General features: G+C 39.1%; 1 protein-coding gene across 2 annotated transcripts in view; it reads left to right on the forward strand.

Annotated features, from left to right (window-relative positions):
* The window catches only part of RELN (reelin), a 455,243-nt gene that overhangs the window by 74,901 nt on the left and 354,619 nt on the right, over nt 1-25,723 (forward strand). The window lies entirely within an intron of this gene.

A 25,723-nucleotide genomic window follows, 5' to 3' on the forward strand; every position in this document is an offset into this window, starting at 1 on the left:
AAGGGATACATACAAAGCAAAAACTTGAACCTTAGGAAATGATAGATGGGCACTCATGTGCATCCAACCTGTGCACTGAATGAAGCCTAGATCCTGTTGGAAAAAATCATTTGTGATCATGTAATTAAAGACTGTTCCATAGTGCCTATGTACAATGGGACAAAATTAAAACTGCATTGGAAGCATGACGCTAATATTTCTTAGTATTTGAGAGCTTGACTCTGCAACCTAAATAACATTCTTTTAATGTAGCTTTTTATATAATTTTCTAGGGTTTTGTTAAGGGAAAAATGTAGATCAAACTTTTCTTTGCAATTGTAAAAACCTTCTTCCATTGTATATCTGTAGAGTTTGAACCCTGAGTTGTCAGCATTGTAGCACAGACTTTTCCCACTTGAGACATAGGACTAATTATGTTAGCTGGTGGTGGCAGATTAGGCTGCTACCCCAGGCAGGAGAAAAACAGGCTCTGGCACCATGTGCTACATCCATTGGGTAGTCATCCAGGGGATTATCCTGAATTGGCTCTGTCATAACCATACAGCTAAGGGTAGCCTAGAATTCCTCCTTACTTGTAAGGGGTTAAGAAGATCAAATAACCTGGTTGGCACCTGACCAAAAGGACCAATGGGGAAAGAAGATACTTTCAAAACTTGTGGGGGGGAAGGCTTTGTTTTTGTGTATTCTCTTGGGAAGCAGATAAGCATTAGGTCAGAAAACTCCTTTTCCTATAAATCATCCTAAAAGTCTCTCAATATTACAAAAATTGTAAGTAAAATCCAGGCAAGGTGTGGTAGATTATCTTTTGTTCTGCTTGTGAATTTTCCTTTGCTGGAAGGAGGTTTATTCCTGTTTTTTGTAACTTTGAAACTAAGCCTAGAGGAAGTTCTGCTGTGTTTTTGAATCTTCTGTTACCCTGTAAAGTTATTTTCCATCCTGATTTTTACAGAGGTGATTTTTACCTTTTTTTTTAAATAAAATTCTTCTTTTAAGAACCTGACTGATTTCTCCATTGTCCTAAGACCCAGGGGTTTGGGTCTGTGATCACTTTGTTACCAATTGGTTAGGATATTATTCTCAAGCCTCCCCAGGAAATGGGGTGTAAGGGCTTGGGGAATATTTTGGGGGAATAGGCACTCCAAGTGGTACTTTCCCTGATTCTTTGTTAAATCACTTGGTGGTGGCAGCGTACCCCTCAAGGGCAAAGAATTTGTGCTTTGGGGAAGTTTTAACCTAAGCTGGTAGAAATAAGCTTAGGGGGTCTTTCATGTGGGTCCCCTCATCTGTACCCTAGAGTTCAGGGTGGGGAAGGAACCCTGACAGGCTCTTTTTCCCTTCCGCCCCACCCCACAGATCTGGGGGACTCATGCCTCCAGAGTGGGTGATGGGCTGCTGGCACCATGTTTGGGTCCAGGGGCGGGGGTTATGGAGGAAACACCATACTTTTCCCTCCCCCCACCATGAGTTGTAAGAGCTCCTGCCCTATTAGGTGCCACCCAGAGTTGGGGCCATACGTTAGGACCAGGAGATTGCTTGGGGGAGCCCAACTCTTTCCTTGCTTCATTCTCCCACAGCTGCTCTAGATTCTCCCAGTGCTGCTGGAGTTTTGGAAGCAACATGGATCCAGTGTTAGAATTTTTGTAGTCAGTTACAATTTTGTCATGCTACCTGAGGAAGGCAAGTGAAAAAAGGGAAATGGTGATACTTTTAACAGTTTTGATCTCAACAAGGTTTCAGAAGAATTTCATGAGCCAAAGAAAAGGCACTTTTTTAGCTGGAGGAGGTTCTTATGGGTGAATTTCAAAGGCCTGCAGCAAACTATGGAGGTCTGAGAGTTCTTCAAAGAAAAGGTTGCAAGAATTGTTTGTAATGGAAAGTGTTAGACAACTTGAATAGAGAAGTCACTAACAGCTGCCCCTATGCATATGAAAATAATTTACTTACACCCACATACTCCAAAATTTGTTCTGAATAAAAACAGTTTTTTAGTCAATATTACTGTGTCCATGGTAATACAAAAGAGACAGGACCGAGTTGTAATGAATAAAAAGGTGATTCTGTAGTCGGGCTGTTGATATAGCTAGGTGGCCCTCTAGTTATCCGTAGCAGCGTAGCTTAAATATTAATTAAACACAATGTCTGCTGATAATCAACACATAGGTTTCCCATAAGTCCTGGCCTGGAAGGGACTGTTGATTACGCTACAAATGTGAGGAATAACTGTGAAAAGTGAGAACAGTTTTCACATACACTTCACATATATTTATCTAAGGTGGATGCTTCTATTACTGCTGGAGCAATTCTACTTGCTGAAAGAATCATATGAACTGAAAGAGAAGCCTCCGCAGAGTAACTGAAGGAAAACAGTCATTTCTAAATGGTATAATGTGCAGCATTTAACTGGAAGCATTTAATTCATAAAGCAACAGATTGGAAAACCAACTCTGCTGGGCAATAATGTCAACCACTTTTTCCAGTGACTGAACAATAGCTTTCTATTTAAACCAAAACTCCATTCAATATATATTATATGACTGATTGATTATTTTTGTCCAGAGTTTTAGTAAAAGATTAAGGAGGAGGATTTTCAAATTTTCTGAGGGTTTTATCATTGAATTCATTGGTAAAAGTTAGGCCAATGGTAGAAGTAGGCCAACGCAGAGCACTTCTGAAAATCCTGCCCCAAGTGTGTATGAATAATTTGCAGCCACCTGTTTTTCAGTTCATCTCTTGGAAGCATTTTCTGCATTAATATAAATTAGATTCTAAAAGTAGACTAAGTGAAAATCACAAAGATGCATATGCAATCAAATCACATATGCAGAGTTGGGAGAAACCCACTACTGGTAAATCCAGTTTGCATGGTTTCATCTTCTGCTGCCAAAATTTTTCACAGTATGAGTCCTTTACCTTTGTTTCTTTGTCTGTTTTACAACTTTTATAAATGGCTTGTAATACATAAACTCTCTATATTTGGTCAAGACTTGGTGATTTTTTAAAAAAAATAAGAACTCTTACTTATTCTCAGATAACAAATGTCTCTACAGTCATTAACTCCAACCAAGAACATTTTGTACAAAATAGAATGGACATTTTTGGTACTATGATGATTTGTGACCTTTAACTTTATCTGTTCATTGAGATGTAGCTGTTGCATCCAATCTTCTACTTTATCTTGATGGTCTTTTACTGACACAGTTACTTACTCTGTAAGACTTAACTTTATTATGGCCCTTGCTTCTGAAAACAAATAATTGGCGCTTAATTTACTAAAACAGATGTAAAAGCAGTGCCTGCAGTATAAATATATCTCTGATCCGCTAAATGGGTAGTTATGCTGCAGCATATCTGAATGAGAGAAAAATACATATTTTGCGTTTGCACTAACCTGTTTGTATGTTTGTGTACATTTTATAGCTAAACTGTAAACACCTTGTTTATAAGACTCTTAAATAATTAGGAGGATGTAACACTTTCTGTTACAATGCACATTATTAACATTACTCTTATAACTTCTTGGTAACTTTCGGATAGCAAACATACATAGCAGGTTATTATCATTCTTAAACAAAATCATTGAGTCTATGACTTGTCTGTTTCACCTCCAAAACATAAAATAGCCCAATTTTTTAAAAAAGCTTTTAACACCAAATATTGGTTCATTAATATTCACCGATGGTAGCTATCAAACAGCACCATTTTCACCCATCCCAACTCCACGTAGCTTGTGTGTCTTCTTGCTCTGCATAAGAACCATTCAGAGAGAGGCAAAATGCAAATATCACAGGTACTTTCTATGGTGCCTGAGACAGTATGGGAATCATGTACCAAACTGTGAGTCACTGGAATCTATGTTTGCTGGAAGAAGAAGAAAAGGAGCTTCCTCATCAGTAGTGATACTCAGAAGAGGCATAGAGGGTAGGTAGGATGGAGTGAAAGAGAAAGGAAACTACCTTTCCTTTCAGTGGGGAAGGAACATGGTCCCTCTCTCTCAGTGTCCGGAATGGAAGGGATGGAGGTGAAGAACAATTTCATTGTTTAGAAGAACTGCAGAGCTGAAATCATTGTAAATTGAAGTTAGGGCATAACTAATTTGTATGATGGCTCTTGGAGGTTGAGTACCATTGTTGTATAGTATTTTTTATATCCAGATCCATGGTGTAGATGAGGTACCTTCATATTTGGTTTAAAAACTGTAAATGATAGAGATTGTATAGGGTTTATGTACATATCTCAAATTTCTGTGATGGCCAGTTTACTGTCAACTATAATACTGCAGTATGAAATGTTAAGTAGTTTAAATCAAACATCAGAGAATATTAGTAATTTCCTAACAACTCACAAAAGTAAGCAGAAAATATTATGTTTAACTAGGTCTAACTAAGAATGATGGTTAAGTAAGATATTTAATAGGGTCTAAGCAGGATTGGTCATTTACAAAAAGGCAAATATATTTTCCCTAAATTTCTTCATTGGCATTATCATACATAAAATGTGTGTGTTATGTTGTGCTCCTCACTGTGCCCAGTATTTTTAGAACATACACAACACAGCAAAACAAAACTTGATCTCTTTTTTACGTGTCAGATATCGTTTTCTAAACCTAACTCTTTAAGTGTTAACATATTCTTGGGATAGTAGTTAAAAAGACTCAATAACAAGACTCTCTAAAATGTGTGCACTCCTGACCAAAAGGATCTCAAAGCCTAAAGGCCAGAAAAAAATTAAAGCAGAAGATTTGCAAAATCAGTCATGCATAGTTTGAAATATCTCATTTTTCTTGTCGATATGAATACTAAAACACGATGCCCTGAGGAAGTCCGCTGTTTAATTATGAATATCCCTTTATGCGTTGCAGAAAAAATGTTTCCATCTCTGACCTGTCTTTTGAGCTGCAGCTTAACCATTCAAACTGTAGGGCTCATTGTGTTATTTGAGCAGAGTTGTTTAAATGGCATTTTAGATAAAATCTCATTTAATTTTTAATTGCTATTTTTCTTTGCTTGCTCTTAAGTTTAAATATAAATTCAAGAAAATCATTGGGATGATCACGATGACCTGATGCTATTGTGCTCTCTCCTAACACTGGCAGTAAAAAAGAACCATGAGAGCAATGGTGATAACAGCATTTAGTTTTTAGGCTCATTTGGGAACTTACCCTGTGAAGTGGTGAAGGCCTCCCCAATAGCAATCAGTACATTGTAGGATCAGATCCTAGAGGAATGAAGTAGTTTTAAAAATATATAAGCCACAATGTTTAATGTATTTCAGGGTCACTGGAAGCAAAGTAACAACAGAGACAATGGCATGTGTTTACTTTTTGAAAGAAATATAAAGCACATTGCTAGGAAGGCTGATAACAAAAAGAAAAATGAAACAGAATGTTATTGGAGAAGCAGATCTACCTATCTGTCCATCATATGTGGGTGGGATTGTCATAGTACATACGGAACTGAACTTAAAAAAAAAAATTGGCTGAGACTGTGTGAGGCCTAAAAACGTCAATTTGGAGACTTTTGTGTGTGGCGTTTTGTGGAGAAGAAACTTGACAGAAGTTGGCCCTTACAAGAACTGGAGGGATGAAAACTAGGACACTGGGCTTGGTAGGGTTTATCTGTGTAGTAGGATAGAACAGTGTTCCCCAAACCTGGGACGCCGCATGTGCAGGAAAAGCCCCAGGCGGGTCGGGCCGGTTTGTTTACCTGCCGCGTCCGCAGCTTCGGCCGATCGCGGCTCCCACTGGCTGCGGTTTGACGCTCCAGGCCAATGGGGGCTGCGGGAAGTGGCAGCTAGTATGCCCCTCGGCCCGCACCACTTCCCGCACCCCCCATTGGCCTGGAGCAGCCAACTGCGGCCAGTGGGAGCTGTGATCGGCCAAACCTGTGGACGCGGCAGGCAAACAAACCGGCCCAGCCTGTCAGGGGCTTTCCCTGAACAAGCGGCGTCCGAAGTTTGGGAAACCCTGGGATAAAATTCTCTCTACTGCATGAATTACTAGGGGAAAGTTTTATAGCTTGTGTTATGTAGGGGGTCAGACTAGACTATCTTAATGGTCCTGTCTGGTGATAAAATCTATGAAATTTTTCCAATAGCTCTCTCTATCTTTCATGCTGTCACGATAATTATCTTTTAACTACCTAACTTAGAAAAACATTTGCTAGAGACCCAAATGCTGTTAGTTCTTGTCTGCGACAGTTGGCTCAAGTTACTCCACTCATGTCACTCCATTCAAGCTAGCCTAGCTTAGATGAGAGTGGCCACACTTCAAGACAACTCTGAAGATACACAGAGTGACTGGATTAGCAACTGATGGGGGGTGGGTAACTCAAGCTGCTGCACCACTTAAAGCTAGAGATTTTTGTGTGTGGTCAGGTTAGGGTCAAACTCAAGTTGTAGCTCACGGTGGCAATGCAGTGACGACAAGCCCTAAGTTAGTTTCCTCTCTTTGGAATCATTGGAGGTGTGGGGGGGTAGGGGTGGGTTATACTGATAGGTTTATTCCAAAGGGGTTAGGTTTCTTTGTTTATAGGCATAAAACATATATTCTCTGGCCAAGTGAATGAGTCATTTCTGCTTTCCTGTGTGGACTTTACCATCTTATCAAAATATTAATTTGAAAATTCGTCTAACAATCGTGTTAGGAAGGAATGAGTGAGCTGATTTGGGTAAAATGTAACGAAGGTCCTAAATCTTTGTCCATTGACCTAAACAGAACCTTTGGTCAGACTCAGTTAGACATGAACTGCAAAGCTAAAATCAGAACTGAGAGAAGACAGAAATATGTGTTGTATGCCTGACTAAGCAGGCTGTGAGAATCTTTCAGCACAGAAATAAGCTTTAAACCTACTTTTTAATATGAATTATTTTCTCCTTGTGAGATCTCCTGGCATATACTAGTTCATTAAAGATATCTCAAGCTGCATCTTTCTGTATCATCACTTATACCATTAGTCCTCAATTAGTGCAGTTTGTGTTTCTGGGCTCAGCTCAATTTTCATTTTAGTGTTGTTTATCTTCAAGTCTCCACACTCCTTCCTTGTCCTTTCCAGGATTCCCTCCTTGTCCAACTCCCCTTCTAGTCCTCAAATATCCTTCCCTAGGGACCCATCTTCATCCTTGATTATATTCCTTACCCCTCTTCTACTGCTATCCCTCTCCCCATGTATGAGGGCCCAACTGACAATTTTTAAATCAAGGTTGGATGTTGTGCTGAAAGATATGCCCTAGGAACTATTTTGGGGAAATTTTACAACCTGTGTTATGCAGGAGGTCAGACGATCACAATGGTGCCTTCTGGCCTTGGAATCCATTAACATGGATGATGGCCTTACTGCTACATCTTAGTATATTTGCTTATTGCACCCTTCAGTTTTATGGTTACTTGTACCCCAGGACTGCACCTCTTATGCAAAGCTGTAAAGCAGGAAATCTCTTGTTCTGACATTTCCCTTCAAAGAGGTGTTGCACTTTGAGGAGCAAAGAACTGGAAGGCTTCAGCATGCAATGAGTGACCCTATTGGGACGCTACAAGACCTTCTGCACTCTCTTTTAAAAGAGAAGGAGGGAGACACAAGAGGGGTGAAAATTACAGGTAGGAAACTGGAGATTTGATGTGGGGTTTGGTGAGAGTGAGGGACTGGGAATTGGACTCAAGTTATATCAGGAATGGGGGTTGGGGGAGTGAGAGGAGGAAGACAGTGGAGTGCATGAGGTGTCTGGAGTGCATGCTGCACCCTGTAAGAGCATGCAGTTGGAGTCATTCTGATTTGTGCTCCATATAGCCATCATAGGAATTGGACCCATTTCAATCACAATTCATCTGATACTCCTGAGTGAATTCTGCACCAAAAAATTTAATATTCTGTGCTAAAAAATTAAATATTCTGCACACATTTTAAAATTCTGCAAAATTCTGCATTTTTATTTGTCAAAATAACACAATATAATCACACCATTTTCAATTATTTGCTGACAAGTGTTTTGAAATAAATTACCGAAATAATTGAAAATAGTGTGATTATATTGTTATTGTGTTTCTATGTTATTTTGACAATTAAAATATTCAAACTTTGCAGAATTTTAAATTTAAAAATTTTTCGACGCAGAATTCCTTCAAGAGTACTGGGGTTCTATGTGGGGAAATCTGGGTATGGGCAGCTCGGTGGGGGTTCTGGGTGCGGGGGGAATCTGGGTGCACGGGGGTTTGGTGCAGGGTTCTGGGTGCAGGGGGAATGTGACTCTGCAAGGCAGGGCGAGGTGAACGTGGTTAGGGCTTAGTGTGGGGGGAAGTGGGACTTGGTGGGATGGGGGCTCATGATGCAAGGGGTGAGGCTTGGCAGGGTGGGAGTTTGGAGGGCTCTGTGCAGGGGGGGTGGTCTGGGTGCTGGGGCCTCCTGATATGGAGGGGGTTTGGTGGGGGGGGTTCCAGGTGTGCATGTGGGGGGAGGGGTCACTCTACAGGGAGCTGCTCCCTCTGTCCACCCAACCTTGGTGTATCTGGACCCCCCAGCAACAACACTGCTGCTGAGCCTCAACCCTGCACCTGAAATCCCTCCCCCCCCAGCCTCAACCCCCCGCACCCAGACACCCCCACCCCCATGCTGCAGAGCTTCCTGCAGCTAAGGGAAGCACTGGTGCAGCTTCTCTTTGCTTCCCTGCAGAAACCATTTTGCAGGGGTCATTTTTCTGCTGCACTGCAGTTGCACAGAATTTGCCAAGGAGTAATCTGAGAGCTTCTAGTGCAGCAGGGCACTTCCACTGCCCCTACACTGAGCTGTGTATTAGGATCACTACCTACCCTTCAGAGACTTATGCTCAAATATAGATATTTGTGGAGTAATGTTTTAGCTTACAGCTCTAGATAAAGGAAAAACATATCCCATTACCATTATAAGAGATGGAAAAAAGCCAGTTGTTGAATTTTATGCATAGGTGAGCCTATGAATTTTTTCCCCAATGGCTATACTCACAGCTTTAAAAAGTAGGGAATATTCAGTAAAATGTTATTTTTTAAAAAAGTTTTCAGCTACGCACATAACATTGCTCTTGGAGAGCTGCTTTGTGAACTACTGAACTTGCTTCAGATCCCTAGTTTACTTTGTGACAAGCCAAATGGGCTCCAGGACCCTCCCTTCACACCAGAGATACATGCCAGAAACCAAACAGATGGTAAACTAGGAAGAAATTACCCTCGGCATTCTCATTAGAACAGTTGGGGAAATTTTAATGGGCCCCCATTTGTCTTGTGCTGTATCTAATACCCTTTGAACTGCCACTTTTTTTTTTGTTACAAGTCAACTACCACCATGTATATTTTAATAGGGATTATCAAACACAATTTGCCCAGAAGATGTACCAGCCGTCCACTGCTAATTAGCCAACTTTAAATAATCACTGAGTTCTGGAATAATTGGAAAGAAACAGTGTTTCTCCTGCCAAAGCATAATTACTAATTAACAGTAAGATAAAATATCTGTATAGCAGTCATATCTGGGAGAATCTGTTAACAGTAATTAAAGTGTGAGTTGATGCCAAGCTGACATTGGTCAAGAAAGTTTACATTTGAATATAGTTTTAAGATTCCTCTCATTGTCAACATTCTGTACCAGAACCATAATGACAGTGAAAACTTTAAAGATAAAATGTCATGGTGTTGTCAATTCCTATTTAATGTACTTACAGTCAGAAGTTGGCCCTTCCTATGAAAAGTGCCTGACTCCTGTCATACGCATTACATATAGAATTTGATTTTTTTAATCCAGTATATTTTCATAATCATAAAATTGATAATAATTGCTTGGGTTCACCTAATCCACAAATGGAGTACTGTGATCTCTGAATATTCTGCTTGCTAAAAGACTGGAGGTTCTTCCAATGCAATTGTACTTCTAACTGTCCCAGCAATAGAGAGGAGGATAATTGGGAAAAAAGATTATGCAAAAAAATCTAAGGTTGGATTCTTTTAGTTGATTAGGGCCCTAATCCATCACCCTCACTCATGTTGACATTATTCTGCAAGTAGTCCTATGGAGTGGTGGAGTAAGGTGAGGATGTTAGAATAAGATACCTAAGTTCATGTATGTGAGGGTGATGGAATCAAGTCCATATTTTGTTTTTTGTAAAATCTCTCTCTAGCAGTAAAAGCTTTGAAAGTAGTTTTCTATAATTTTCATATACCTGTGACTGTACCCTTTAATATGTCTTAAGGTAGTGACATCAAAGATAACAAGACTTATCCTTTCTCAAAATGAGGAATGCATAAAATTGTGTTTATTTGTGATCTTTGTCGTGTTACAGAGTAGCAGGTAAGAGATTAATAGCCTCAGGCAGCACTTAATGTTTTACAGATAATTTGATCAGCTGGTTGGACAAATGGGAAGGAGGCAGACTATTTTGTGGGATGATACAGTGTTTGTAAAGGAGCCCCAGGGTTTTCAAATGAGAAAGCGTTTACAAGAAGCTTACATAGCCAAAGCCAAAGTGGTAAACAGTTGTACTGGGGCCAATCCTGGGTCAATTTGGCATGCATGTTTATTAGATAGTGGTGCTTCTCCAACTATTTGATACATCTGTTGTTCTCCCTGGGGATGACCCAGAATATATTAAGGTGAACAAATAGAGCATTTTTGAAGTTTTATTGCATTTTAATTTTTAATAAAAGCATTTAATAGAGCACTGCTTTAACATTTGGAATGACTGGAGAATTCCTTTTGCTGTTATAAATCTAGTAAAATTATTACAATAAAATGAGGAATTCAGTAACAGGTATTTTACAACGCTTCATTGTAATGGGTTTGTGACTGTCATGTTTTGGGGTGCAGTCCAGATCAGTAAGGGGTTGTGTCACTGCCTGCCTTGTAACCCTGGGTGCCTTTAATGCTCTGCTGCTGTGGCTCAAAGCATGGACACCAACAGCCAGCCAACTAGCATGCAGTTCCCTGAGTCTGTGTGCTGTGCAGCCCTGGTTCAGCACTCTGATCCCAGCAGCCTGCCTATAACACAGCAGTTCCATCCTGGTTTCCACCAGCTTCTGGTTACTACTTACAGAAGTGATCCCAAGACACTACTAGTCCCAAACTTTCCCAAAGCCATCTGCCCTCAAGTGTCCCACCCTTTCCTGGAACACTCAGAGAAATAGCAAGGATCGCTTGCTCCTTTTAAAAGCACATTACAGTTGATTAACTTAACTGGGATAAATACACCTTTCTCTTCAAGCACAGCACTGAATTGGTTTATTGTAAAACTAAAACAAGTTTATTAACAAATGGACATAGGTTAAGTGATACCAAGTAGAAGGAATAAAGTTAGAAAATTTCACAAACAAACAAAAGTAAAAGTATGCTTTCTAGTAGCTAAGATGTGACTCAACAAACTACAGCCTTGGTTCAACGTAGACTTCTTAATGGTCTTTTTCTTTCCAGCCATGGCTGGTGTTCTCTCAGTCAGGACCTTTCACAGAAGTACAAGGTGCTGGTTTCCATTGTCTTCCTAAGTGAAAGATCTTTGCCTAAGCAGGTTTCTCACATATATTCAGTTCCCAGAGACTTCAGTCCCCTTGGTTGAATGGCCCATCTTTCTCAGCTTGCAAGAGCTCTGGCCCCTGGTGTCTGTCCAGAGATTAATGCCATTTCTCTCTCCTTATTATAAGATTATTATCTTCCCAAACTCATTGTTTTGTCCCCAGAGTCAGGATGACCTCATGCTGTTCTTACCTTTCTCTTTCTCATGCTGAATTTCCCATTCCCTGCTGATTCATATGTAAATAGGGCTTCAATTGTTCTGGTTCCACAGTGCTACCTTTCCTTCTATCGGGGGTGGGGAGGATAACCTGTTTTTCTCTGTGTTTGGTCACCGACTTTAAAGCATAATACCATTGAGTATCCATATTTCATCATATAGTGTTAATATGTACATTTCACAGTCATATTAATCACCACTGTGCCATTAGCTTTTATAAGACCTTATATATGATATACTTTTATAATACAGTAATATTGTATACAGACAGTTGATTCAATTACTTATCATTTGAGGTTCAGACCCCATGTTTTTATAGCCCAGATAAAGTTTCTGTTTCCTGCTGAGGTGGAGACACTATGATAGCTTTGTTTACCTTATGTGTAAATGGCCCTTCGTGGTCTTTGGCTGATGATCAGGCTGTACAGACAAACAAATATACATTTCTTTGTCTAAGGCAGACGGTACTTATACATTGCTTGCCAAACACATTTTAATAACATAATTCTAGCACATATCCATAACTGTTTGTACACACCCCATATATGCATCACATAAGTATATTAATAAGTGAGTTTTCCAGTGATATATTATATGCCACCTTTTGGGTATGTATCATGACAACAGTGTTAAGTGTGGTGACTATGTCAGGTCTGACAAGGATTGCTGACACAGAATAGTGAACCATCAATAGGCCTTTGTCACAGATGATGACAAATGGTAATAGTTCATTAATCATTCTGATTAATGCAACATTCTGATTAATGTAAATTACGTAAAAATAAAGAAATCCTTTTTAAAAAAAAAAGACTTTGTTGGTTAAATGTGTAGTTTAAAGTACAATGGCTAGTACAGATGACTAGTATAGATGGCTAGTATAATGACTAGGTAGATGACCAGTAGGGACTGCTGATATCTGTTTCACTTTACTGTTTCTGTCTGATTATATATGGCGCGCAACTATGTGAGTAGAACATCAAGGCTGCCAATTCTAGAACTCAAAAGTTAGGAAACACTAGTTGCCTGTACAACCCTAATTCAGACCCTTGTGCATATGCATTATCAAGCATTCTTTAATTACATAATCACCTACTACTTTTTCCCACAGCAACCTTGCCTCATTCAGTGCAAAGAATGGGGAGAGTTTACTTAATGAACAGTTATTCAATATTTTATTTTATCCTCATTGTTAATGTGTTAGGCCTTGTTTACTGCATGCTATTCAATAATTCTGCCTTCAGAGCAAAATTTAATTTCCTCCTGGGCTTTTCTGTGGAGCTCATCACTATAATATCCAAATGCTTCACAAATATTAATTAATTTATCTTTCTCACAGTGACGTGAGGTAAGGCAGTATTATTATCTCCATTTTTCAGACGGGGAGTTGAGGTGCAGCGGGATTGAGATAAAAAATATTTACTAATTTTGGTGCCAAGTTTTACCAATATATAATACTTTGTATGTTCAAAGTGCAGTTCCCACTGACTTCAGCTGCAGCCCTAACTGCTTCGCATGTCTGCAAATCAGACCCCACGCTATGAAATTGGCCATCCGGAAAATGAGGAGGACACAGTTAATGGTCCCCTGTGAAAAATATGGTTTAAGTGACTTGCCTAGCGTCACACAGGAACTCTGTGGTAGAGGCAGTGATAGAATCCATTCTTCAGGGCAGCATTCAACTGCCTTAACCATAAAACCATCCTTTTTCTTCCTGCAATAGTCCACCCCATTCACTACATACCTTCCAACTTCTGCAACAAATGGGGCCTGGGTCCAACAGGCAACAGCCTCTTTGGCTGCACAACCCTCATTCATCCCTAAATTAAGACCATCCTGCGCACTGAATGAAGTAGGGGTTCTGGGGAAAATATAGGATGTGATCAGGTAATTAAAGTATATTTCATTATGTTTTTGCACAAGGGGGCAGAATTAATGTTGGCTTTGGCTGCTTAACTTTGCAACCTTAATGTTCAGTCAATTAATTTCTGCATAATTACCTATCTTTTTTAAAAAAGTAAATTTAAAAAACAGAAATTCCATCATGTGGCATCAGATTAATATCCCCATGGTTCATCAGCGGAGTTGGAACTCTTAGATCCACTACGCAGACCTCTGGCACTTGAACTAACAGAGTAACTTACAGCAATAGTAGGTTGCATCCTCTAGAAGGGGATGAGATACACACTTTGCCAGTGGTTTTCACAGATATTTGCTGACTGCAGAGGAATGGTGAGTCTCAGGAATCTTGGATTCCGTTCCATGTTCTGGAGGGGAGCGTGCTGTAGTAGGCACAGACTCTCATGCCTTTTTCCCCCATAAGATTGACCCCTTCTGCCAGATCCCCTCCGAACTGTGTGTGGGCATATAAGGGTCACAGCTTGGCTATTACGAAGACAGTAGTTTACTTAGATCAAGTTCCTGCAATTGCAAATGTAGACACCCTTAAATATTTTATGGACAAAAATATGCATTGCAAACAGGCACATGTGCATATGTAACCCTTCTGCCAGGTGAGAAGGACAGCAACAAGGGCCAGGTTCAGTCTGTCAAGGGGTCAAGTCCAGTTCCACATCTGAACAAAGCTTTTAGGAATCTGTCAGGTGTGTTTGCTGGTGTTACTGCACCAAAAGCATATACAACATTGAAGGGTTACAAGTGGAAGCTGGCATGAGGAAGATCAGGCAGTTATGTTTGAGGAAGATCAGGCAGCTATGTTTTTAAAACATAAAAAGTTTCCAAGACTTAAAGTGGGAATACTGTTCAGTTTATAGTTTATAAGAAATTATAAAAAGAAAAGGAGTACTTGTGGCACCTTAGAGACTAACAAATTTATTAGAGCATAAGCTTTCGTGAGCTACAGCTCACTTCATCGGATGCAGTGAGCTGTAGCTCACGAAAGCTTACGCTCTAATAAATTTGTTAGTCTCTAAGGTGCCACAAGTACTCCTTTTCTTTTTGCGAATACAGACTAACACGGCTGCTACTCTGAAACAAGAAATTATAGTAATGTTCATCCTGCTATTTCCTATTCTTGTTAAATCCTTTTTCATAGCCTGTAAACTAAAATTTATTATTACTATATGTCTGTGCATAGCACTTGTGAAAAGAATAATTAACTACATATCTTGATGACTCTTAATAAATTGGAGGCGGAAAAACTTGAGTAATTTAGGTATAATTTTTCAACACTATTTTATGCTTAATTTACAAGTTAGTATATAAGAAAACTGCACTGTAGTTTCTTTAATGTGAAAAGGAATATCTTTGTGTAAACCCTTCCTAGAATTTAGTTTTCATTTCTGTTGAGTAACTGCTGTTACCAAAGCAGGGCAAGGAACATGAAATCTTTTATTTTAAAACTAATACTCCTCAGCTTTGTAATCAATATATACATATTTTTCATATTTTTTAAATGTATGCTGAAATTTGAGAATAGATTAATGAAAAAGGCTCAAAGATGAAAATAAGACGTATAAAAATCCAGCTGTCTATTGGATAAATCTGAAGGTAATCTATATGTCAAAGGCTATGGAATTTATTCAGTGCGTGGAATAAACCATATTAGAAATTTTCTTAAATAAAACATTTTTTTACTTTAAAAAATTGATATTAAAATATAAATTTACTTAAAAGATAGGGATTTATGAAACTCAAACCAGGCACCATACTGTAATACCCATCTGACTTTTAGCAGCAGTCAAAAGTAATGCAGGTATTAAAACCAAAGATGGCCTCTAGCCAAACCATCTATCTCATGAGTTCAGCAGGCTTGGGCTAAGTTAGTGCTTAGACAAGAGAAATCAAGGTGATATAGGAAATCCAATAGTGTTCATTCATCCCAGAAGAGTTGATAAACATATTCCAGTTTTGATCCCTGAAGCACTGTATCCTGATGGTTTGAGTTATTTTTCAGATGTGATGTAACACTGAGGACTCAGTACTATTAAGTACCATAAGTATCAAAAGACATTGGGTGTTGGTCATGGTGTCCTTGCAAAATGCTAACTTGAGTAATTTTACTTGGGTAATTTCTTGCCTAAATTTCCCCCTGTAATTACAACAGTAAAACTTACTCAGCTAGAATATCTAGTGAATTCTGAATTTCAGTAATGGTGGGGAAATTGTTCTTATATCGAGTTTAAAGCTTTTAGAGTGGTTTTGGAACCTTTATGGCAAAAGGTACTATGCAAATGTAAGCAGTTATTAGTAATAGTTTACTAGGAATGGTGGAAAATATAAATAGCATTCTCCATGACAATAACATTGTATCAGATATATAATACAGGGAGTAATGAAACATGTTACATAACAGATTACTAATAAAGTCAATAGTCTGCTTTTTAAACATACTCATGCTCTTTATATATCTGTCTTTGAATGACTAGCAGACACAAATGTATTGTGACATTACAGACATACTGCAGTCAGATGGCATCACGGTCACCTTGACGTTCTTTGACTTACTGCAAGGGCAGTGTAATTATCAGTAAAATGAATCAATAAATACTGACACTAGCTTCTGGATGAAGACTATAAGTGGTAATGAAGTGTAGGTTAGAAAAGAGAGCCTGGTCAGCCTTGAGCTAGTGGAGCTGCTCCTTTAGCAAAATGGACAGAAATCTTATGCCTTTTCTATTATTAATTATCTGGCATCTTATACCATTTTAATTAATCTGCTTTGGGAGTAAAATAATTTCTATACTGGAATGAGTTTTTTTGGGATAATGTTTATATGGATGCATATAGCAGCTGTCATATTTTAGATGAACGATTTGGCTTCTGGTAATCCTTCTACTGCTATCCCATACTGCATAGCTTCTCACTTGGATTGGCCTGTGTACCTGTGTGCCCTCTGTTGTTACACTGTCATCTTCAACGGATGTCACTTCCCCATTTAAATGCTGGCATGTGCACATCTTTGTGATTCTAGCTCATGGCAAGTATACAGCCATTATAGCAGCCATGCCTCATGCTTCCACATGAACCTGTAGAACAGTGGGTCTAGTGGTTAGAGCAATGGGGCTTGGAATCGAGACAATCATGACAATTGATCTGTCAGCACCAAACTCATTAGCTATTGACCGGTAGTAATCAGCGGTAGTAATCCTCCAGGAGGTGATGGCTGCATTTGTCTCCCTTTTGAGAGGCACCCTCATGTTGGATGTTCTATCATGGCAGTACTGGGATGAATTCTGAAGACTTCTAGGAAAGTAGCCTTTGACCTCCTGAAGCTCTGCCACCACAACTGGTCATTCTAGGTCTGCAGCACTATCTTTTTCCACCAGTCAGTGCTTGTTTGCTGAACCCAGAAGCAGCTTTGCACTGAGTAAAGCCCCACTAAGAAAATGGCCTACAGAAGTAACTGTTTGATTTCATCCCCATCTCCTCCTCTACTCAAATCACAGCATTATGGTGGCTGTCTCCTAACCTGCTGGAATTAGTGTAATGGTAATATCCTGCATGAATAATAATTTAATCATAAATTCCTTTATTAAATCCAAAGACTGAATGGTATTTATGCAGTTGCTTTAAACACATTTGAAAACCCTAAATAAGCAATTTACTACAACCAAAGAGCGACAAAACATTGTATATGCATTTGATCAAAATACTTACAAATGGGCTAAACTCAGGAGTACATATTGGTCAGCTCCAACTTGATCAGGCAGGTATTAGCAATGAACCTTTTAAGAGTTTACTTTTTTATACCCTTTAACAAACAAATGATGTCATTGCCAATTATCCAACCTTAGCTAAAGCCGGAGGAAGCAGTTTCTTATATTGCCAATTATTTACTACACCTGATACCCAATGAACTGTTTTATTTCTGTTACTTCAGCCCAAATCTTAAATGAGGTAACACTGATATTTCAAAGGGTCACTGCAAGTTTAACACCACAACCGCTCTTCTTTCTCATGATCTCATTCTTTTTGGTCGCATGCTTTGAGCCTATTGCTTATGGTAATATCCCAACACAATTTAACACCAAAGTTCACCAGTATCTAATGTGGCCTATTTTCCTACACAACCCATCCAAAGTCATCCAGCTGCGTGAACACTAATGCACGTGGAGGAGCCTATTCATATTAACGATGGTCAGGATTGTGGTGCTCAGCTGTGTTTTTTCTATGTTGCCTGACAGCAGTTCAAAAATGACAATGGTTAAAAAACACGGATTATTAAATTATGGAATGCCAGGAGAGGAATTGTAGGAGTAGTTTAATTTGACCCCAAACCCCTGAATTCAAGTCGATTCAGGTAGGTATCTCCCAGTGCACTGTGAGAAAAATCCAAGACTGCACAGAGCCTAGCAGTAGAAAACTGCAGCATGCGATATCTGTGCAGAATGTTGGGCAGCTATTTTGAAAAAGTACAGAGTTGTGTGGACGCTATGACTCACAAGGTTAAAGCAGAACAAACAAAGCCTGTGGATGTGCTCTTTTGCTATAGATACTCTGTGTTTGCAGCAGAAAAAAACATTAAAAAAAGACATTTCCATGTCAACTAGTTAAAAAGCAGATCTAAATTTTAAATATGAATTCATATTCAAATAGTAAATATAAAATATTCCATCTGTGCACTCAGCATATTAAAGTCAGTACTTTACAAGAGGAATGTCATTCTCCCTAGATTCCCTTTAATAGTCTTGGATGGAATTTCTCTCAGTCAATTACCTTCTTAATTTTATCACTGAACATGTAACAGTAATATCATAGCACTTGTAACCAACTAATTGAAATAATTCACTTGTGTGGGACCTTTGAGATAAACTTTACTTAAGAAGGGCAAAGATTGAATGAACTCTTACAAAAATCTTCAGTCTTAAGCTGCCAGAGTTCACTTCAACTAAATTTGAATGTACTAAAATGCATAAAAGCTGCTTTCGCTGCAATTTTCTCAACAAATATCAAAGAAATAAAACAGCACTCTGGCATCTAATTGAAGTTTGGCTAAAGATTTAATTTGAATAGAAATCTCAGATCTGGACCTGGGAATTTGTTTTTTGCTTTTTTAATCACAAGTGTGACTTTTTGAAAACACAAGGCACCTTTTGCTCAATAAAGTACTATTATTTTTTGCACTTCTGATATACTCTGTTATACAGATACCAAGCAAGACATGTTCCTTGCCCCAAGAAATATTTGTGGTGCATTTGGCCACTGAGTTTCAGACATTCTTAAAATCAGAGGAATTTTCAAAGCTGACAGTGGGTGGTTCAGCCATTTGGAAAATTCAGCCTCTGCTCTGAGTGCCCTAGCTTCCTGGATCTTCTGCATAGTCAACTACAGGACATTTCAAAAGGCAGCTGTCACATTCAGTTATGATACCCAGTTACATCTGTGTCCAGTTGCTGGTAAATAGAAAACTGTTCCTGCACTATTTTTAGACCTAGCACCAAGCAGGGCTCCACAAAGGCTCTATGTTGTGGTTATTGAATAATATGAAGAATCAGTGCAGGCTCATGGAGCATACAAGACATCAGAACTGCAAGTACTACTAGGATTAGTATGGACAATTAATCACATCAGTTATATTCCTTCTGAAACTAGTTGCCAGAGACATTTTGCAGAAAAGGAATGTTACGTTGACAAGGGTAGCAAGAGAAGCAACTAGTAAAGAGGGCATGTTAAAAATGAACAAGAAATATACTATATTTAACAACAAAGAACATAATAATGTGTTAGTGAGCACCACAACTATGTAAGTAGTTGGTTAAAGTGGATAGCCCATGAGGTTTCATAAGCTTGTGGTCTCAATGCCATGCTTGTTGGCAGATTCTCAGATTCTCTCTGAGACCTCTTTGCCCTAGGCTACCCAAGAATTCAGTTCAACTCCATATTTCATCACTCAGGTAAGTTTATTTGACATACAGCAAAGCTAGGCTGAGTTGACCAGACTGAAGTATAGGGGGTGGGTACAAGGTGTACCACACGTCTCACATTACACAGAAAACCTCTTCCTTTATATGCATTTACACATTGCATTGCATTTACTATCCATTGCATCACACATTTTGGAATTGGCTTGGTTACTTAGTAGGAACCAATTCCTATACAGCATGTGCTGTCCATGCACTGTTCATGCATAATATGACCTCTACCTTGTCTTACATGTAGGCTTGTTTACTAATACCTGGATGCACCTGCTGATCTTAGCTAACCATCCTCACTCCAGCATACTGCTTGTTATGGTAACTTAATCTTCCATTCACCTTCCTTATCATGCCTACTAAGAAATGAAGCAAGTTACTTATATCAAGCCAGGCCTAGAATGTTTAACTTAAGAAATGTTTCTTAGAAGCTACAATTACTAATTTGTACTTAATGAAAATTAGCTAGATCTGATAAACTTTCAGGGATGGACCAGACTGGCTGACTAAATTTCTTAAAGTACAATATTGACACGTAGCATTTTGCTTTAATAACAAGCAAGGCAAATGTATACATCTGAGATATTTCACAGACAACTAACTTTTCTTAGTGCTCAAGTCTCAAATGTAGTAATAAGAAACATACATATCTTGTTACAAATAGTATCTGAAAATAAAGCCTGGAACAAAAAGTCACTCCTTCCTTTTAACAGGTTAGATGTACACAAAAGATATAAATACAGGCTCTGGCATAGTCTTCTCTGTGAAACTACATAGGATTGCCTCTATATCCTTCCTAGCAAATTTACTTGTATGAACATCTAAATCTTGAATATACAGGCCAACCACAAGAGGTGGAATAGTACACTTGTACTTTGAGTAAATGTAAAGAAGTTCTTAGAGACTGAAAAGCCACATCATGTTCTATCCCCAGAGATCATTTTAAAAAAATAACAGGCGTACTTGTGGCACCTTAGAGGCTAACAAATTTATTAGAGCATAAGCTTTCGTGGGCTACAGCCCACTTCATCGGATGCATGGAATGGAACATCTAGTAAGATATACATATATCTTACTAGATATTTATATATATATATATATATATAAAAGAAAGTTTTTTTCTCCTGGTAATAATAGCTCATCTTAACTAATTAGCCTCTCACAGTTTGTACGGTAACTTCCAACTTATCTCTTATCTGTATGTAGGTATATATAATATATATATAATATATCTTACTAGATGTTCCATTCTATGCATCTATGCAGATGGTTTGAGGGTCTTCAGCTTCATTTACTGTAATCTTTCACAAATCCTCACCACATTTTGGAGGAAACACAAGCCTACTATAATTCTCCTTTATTACTGTAATTTAAGAATATATGCACTCAAGATGGCATCTTGTATAATATTTGGAGACAATTCCACTGATTTGCTGAGAGTTTACAGATTAATATCTACACTTGTGTTCCTAAAGTGATGTGCCATAATTAATCTGCATGAAAGAGACATCAGTTAAATACCTGTATGTATTGGACTGTGTCTCATATATTCAGCCTGCTAATCCTGAGCACACAGCGATGGAAGATGGAGCATATTGATTTGTTGGTTAGTATTTGAATGGATAATGTTCTGGACAAAGGCAGGTTGGTAGAAAATACTAATAACTATCATATGGGCTTTAAAAGAACAATGTTTACTATTTAAGTCCCACAAACATATCCCAACATTTAAGAAATCAATTTGACTGGGGGTCTTTTTTGTAAATCACTTCATAGTATTGTGAACTGTAACAAAATATTCTGCTCTGTTTTGTTGATTTTCATTGTCTGTTTAGTTGACACACTTCCCTGCATAATTTACTAATAAAACAAAATGTGCTCTGGTTTACTTGTCACAGTACAAAACCTCCTGGAGGCACCAGGGAAGAAATATGTCAAATCTGGAGTAATGCCCCTGATAAAAATGAGATATTGCCCACTGATAGCATTTCAGAGGCATAAGTAAGGTTTTATGGTCTTCCACAAATCATAAACAAAAATCAGAGATGTAGTGTTTTTCAAGCATTTAATATAATTTCTAAGTCTAGAAAAACTTGCACTTTAATACATTAAATCTCAGTCCAGGTTATTTGCAAGTTAATTTTCTTGGGGTACTCACTGTTAAATTTACAATTTGATCTTGTGTTTTTAACTGTGTTACCATTACGAGGGACTACTTTATTAGAGCACTTGAATCATTTAGGAAGGCAAGTGTCAACAGTGCAGTAGGTTGTAAATAAGATAGAAATTACAGGTTTCAGAGTAGCAGCCGTGTTAGTCTGTATTCGCAAAAAGAAAAGGAGTACTTGTGGCACCTTAGAGACTAACAAATTTATTAGAGCATAAGCTTTCGTGAGCTACAGCTCACTTCATCGGATGCATTTGGTGGAAAAAAACAGAGGAGAGATTTATATACACACACACAGAGAACATGAAACAATGGGTTTATCATACACACTGTAAGGAGAGTGATCACTTAAGATAAGCCATCACCAACAGCAGGGGGGGGAAAGGAGGAAAACCTTTCATGGTGACAAGCAGGTAGGCTAATTCCAGCAGTTAACAAGAATATCAGAGGAACAGTGGGGGAGACAGACCAGTCCTTGCTTACAGACAGCCCCCCAATCTGAAGCTAATACTCACCAGCAACCACACACCACACAACAGAACCACTAACCCAGGAACCTATCCTTGCAACAAAGCCCGTTGCCAACTCTGTCCACATATCTATTCAGGGGATACCATCATAGGGCCTAATCACATCAGCCACACTATCAGAGGCTCGTTCACCTGCGCATCTACCAATGTGATATATGCCATCATGTGCCAGCAATGCCCTTCTGCCATGTACATTAGCCAAACTGGACAGTCTCTACGTAAAAGAATGAATGGACACAAATCAGACGTCAAGAATTATAACATTCAAGAACCAGTTGGAGAACACCTCAATCTCTCTGGTCACTCGATCACAGACCTAAGAGTGGCTATACTTCAACAAAAAAGCTTCAAAAACAGACTCCAACGAGAGACTGCTGAATTGGAATTAATTTGCAAACTGGATACAATTAACTTAGGCTTGAATAGAGACTGGGAATGGATGAGTCATTACACAAAGTAAAACTATTTCCCCATGGTATTTCTCCCTCCCACCCCACCCCCCACTGTTCCTCTGATATTCTTGTTAACTGCTGGAATTAGCGTACCTGCTTGTCACCATGAAAGGTTTTCCTCCTTTCCCCCCCCTGCTGTGGGTGATGGCTTATCTTAAGTGATCACTCTCCTTACAGTGTGTATGATAAACCCATTGTTTCATGTTCTCTGTGTGTGTGTATATAAATCTCTCCTCTGTTTTTTCCACCAAATGCATCCGATGAAGTGAGCTGTAGCTCACGAAAGCTTATGCTCTAATAAATTTGTTAGTCTCTAAGGTGCCACAAGTACTCCTTTTCTTTTTATAGAAATTACAGTAATCAAGACAAAGGAACATGGGTTCTTCACAGATTTTTTTGTATTTTTGTGCCCTAAGCACAAATAACAAATCCCTAGCTTTTCAGGGAGGCAGTATAATGAAGTAATCTTTCGTAAAAGTTAAATTTTTTTTTAAATGGTCAAACTGGGAAATATAACTGGACAGGAAAATAGTGTTATCCTCCTAATGAAGGAGACACATCACTACATTATATTCAGCAAGAAAGCTTCATGCAGAAACATTTATTTCATAAGATCAAATTAGACAATATTTAGGAGAATTATTGTTAATAAGTGTCATTTTGTGGCTGTTGCAATTATATTTGCTTCCCCTCCCCCCTCCCCATCAATTATATTCAGACTTAACAAGAAAATATACTTTCAGTTCTAAAATAGTTCTTATTTTTGGCTAGTGGTACTTTATATACATATATTAAGCATGTGTTGTACAACCCATGTAAACTCTGATATTCTTTGCAGAATTTGAGCATTTTGTTGAAAAAAATAAGTTTTAAGGAAACCTTCTGAATATGAATGGATAACATCTGGATCAACACAGAGCCTGAAACGATAACTTTCAGAGATGTAAACTGACCCTATTCCTCCTAATGAGGTTTTAATGCTGAATCCTGATTATCACTACTAGCTAGCTGATTGCTGTTAATTTTAACAACATATCTAGCTAAAATGCTAGTCGGGTATGGTTAGTTATCATGGGCCCAACAGATCTACCTTTCCTGGGTCAGTATTAGAAAAAACTATACCCTTGTCAGAGGGCTTAGTGATCTTCTTGTACTACTGCTCTACTGGCTACTTTGACATCCACTCTGGTGGGAGGCCCCTCTTCCCTGAGCCATGTGAGTTGAGGGAAGAGGAGTTCCAGGGACGAGCCACGCCCTTGTGCCAAAGAAACCAAAGATGGCAGGAGCAACACAGAAGTAGCAGTTCTGCAGCAAGGACTGATGGATACTGATGATATCATCAGAGCATTTTCTACTGTTTTGATTCTGGACATTTGAATTCTCTTCCCTGCACTGATTGGCTGTTAGCTGCAACCTTCTCTACCCAACTCCCTCACAGTCTCTTCCTCTTAGCCTCACTCAACCTGCTCTCCTTGTTCATCCTTCCCTCCCTCTCTTCTTCCCTATCCTGTCCTCCTCACCCTTCTTTCCTTCAGTGTCCCCTCACCCTTCCTTTGCCTTTCCATTTAGCTAATTTCCTGCTGTAGCCATTTACTGAACACCTGTTCATGGCTAGAGATCACTTTGCAGGCACCCTACCCCTTACACAGTCTCTCTTATGGCTAACAGTATCCTCACCTAGGTTTATGTCTGGTTTAATAACAAAAATGATTCAAACAGTCCTCAGGGTCCCCAAATAAAGTCTGTATCCATAACACAAACATTCATATTCAGCCCTGGTTCTTCTACCACACTTGGAGCTCTTCCTCTGACCCATTCTGGTCCACCCAGAGCTACCAGTCCCCGTCCTTTCTGGCTGGAGCCCTGGCCATAGCTTCCTTTTCCTGTCGGTCACACCCTCTAGCTTCCCAAACCCTTGCTATCAGGGTTTTCCCTGCACGAGCCTTTCTTATGTCCTGCAGTTTCCTGAGCTTCCCTCCTTCACTGCAGCCACCTGTTGCCCTTTATAGGTAATTACCTGATCCAATCCAGTAATCAGGGTTGGGTGGTCCTAGGCCCTCCAGCCCTTAAGAGGCAAGTCACTTCCAACAAAACCCAACCTAATTTTATTTTGCTTGCTTGGTTGGTTTTCTTATATTTCTTTCCCCTACTGCCTGCCTTGTCTGTTTAGATTGTAAGAACCTGGGGACCGGAACTGTCTACTACTCTGTTGGACAGAGCCTAGCATAGCGGGGTCCCATTTTCACTCCGTCCTTAGCTACTTATTCACTGTAATCAAGACACCTCTCAATCTTCTTTTTGATAATCTAAACAGGTTGAGCTCTTAAAGTCTCTCACCATAAGGCTTTTTCTCCTGCCCTCAAATCATATTTGTGGCTCTTTTCTGTACCCTCTTCAGTTTGTCAACATACTTTGTAAAATATAGCCATTGGAACTGTATGCAGTATTCCAGTTTCAGTCTCACCACTGCCATATAGAAAGTAAAATAACCTCTCTGTTTCTACTCACTACTCCCTGGTTTATACATCCAAGGATCGCATTAGCCCTTTTTGCCATGCATTGTACCTGGAGCTCATGTTGAGTTGCTTGTGTACTATGACCCCCAAATCCTTTTCTCAGTTATGTTTTCCAGGATACAGTCCCCCTTCTATGTCTAGGAAAAAGCCTGCATTCCTTGTTTCTAGATATACCACTTTACATGTGGCTGTACTAAAACACATTTTGTTTGAATGGGCTCAGTTTACCAACCATTCCAGATTGCTCTGCATGGCTGCCCTACCCTCATCATTATTTATCACTTCTCCAGTCTTTGTGCCATCTGCAAATTTTATCAGCAGTGATTTTGCCAGCAGTGATTTCCAGATCATGGATGAAATTGTTGAATAGGGTTTGGCCCAGAAACACCTCTATTCCATCATGGTGCTCTATGGTCAGCTAGTTTTTGAGATCTGTTGGTTAGACGTTCCT

The sequence above is a fragment of the Dermochelys coriacea genome, chromosome 1, assembly GCF_009764565.3.
Source record: "Dermochelys coriacea isolate rDerCor1 chromosome 1, rDerCor1.pri.v4, whole genome shotgun sequence".
NCBI lineage: Eukaryota > Metazoa > Chordata > Testudines > Dermochelyidae > Dermochelys > Dermochelys coriacea.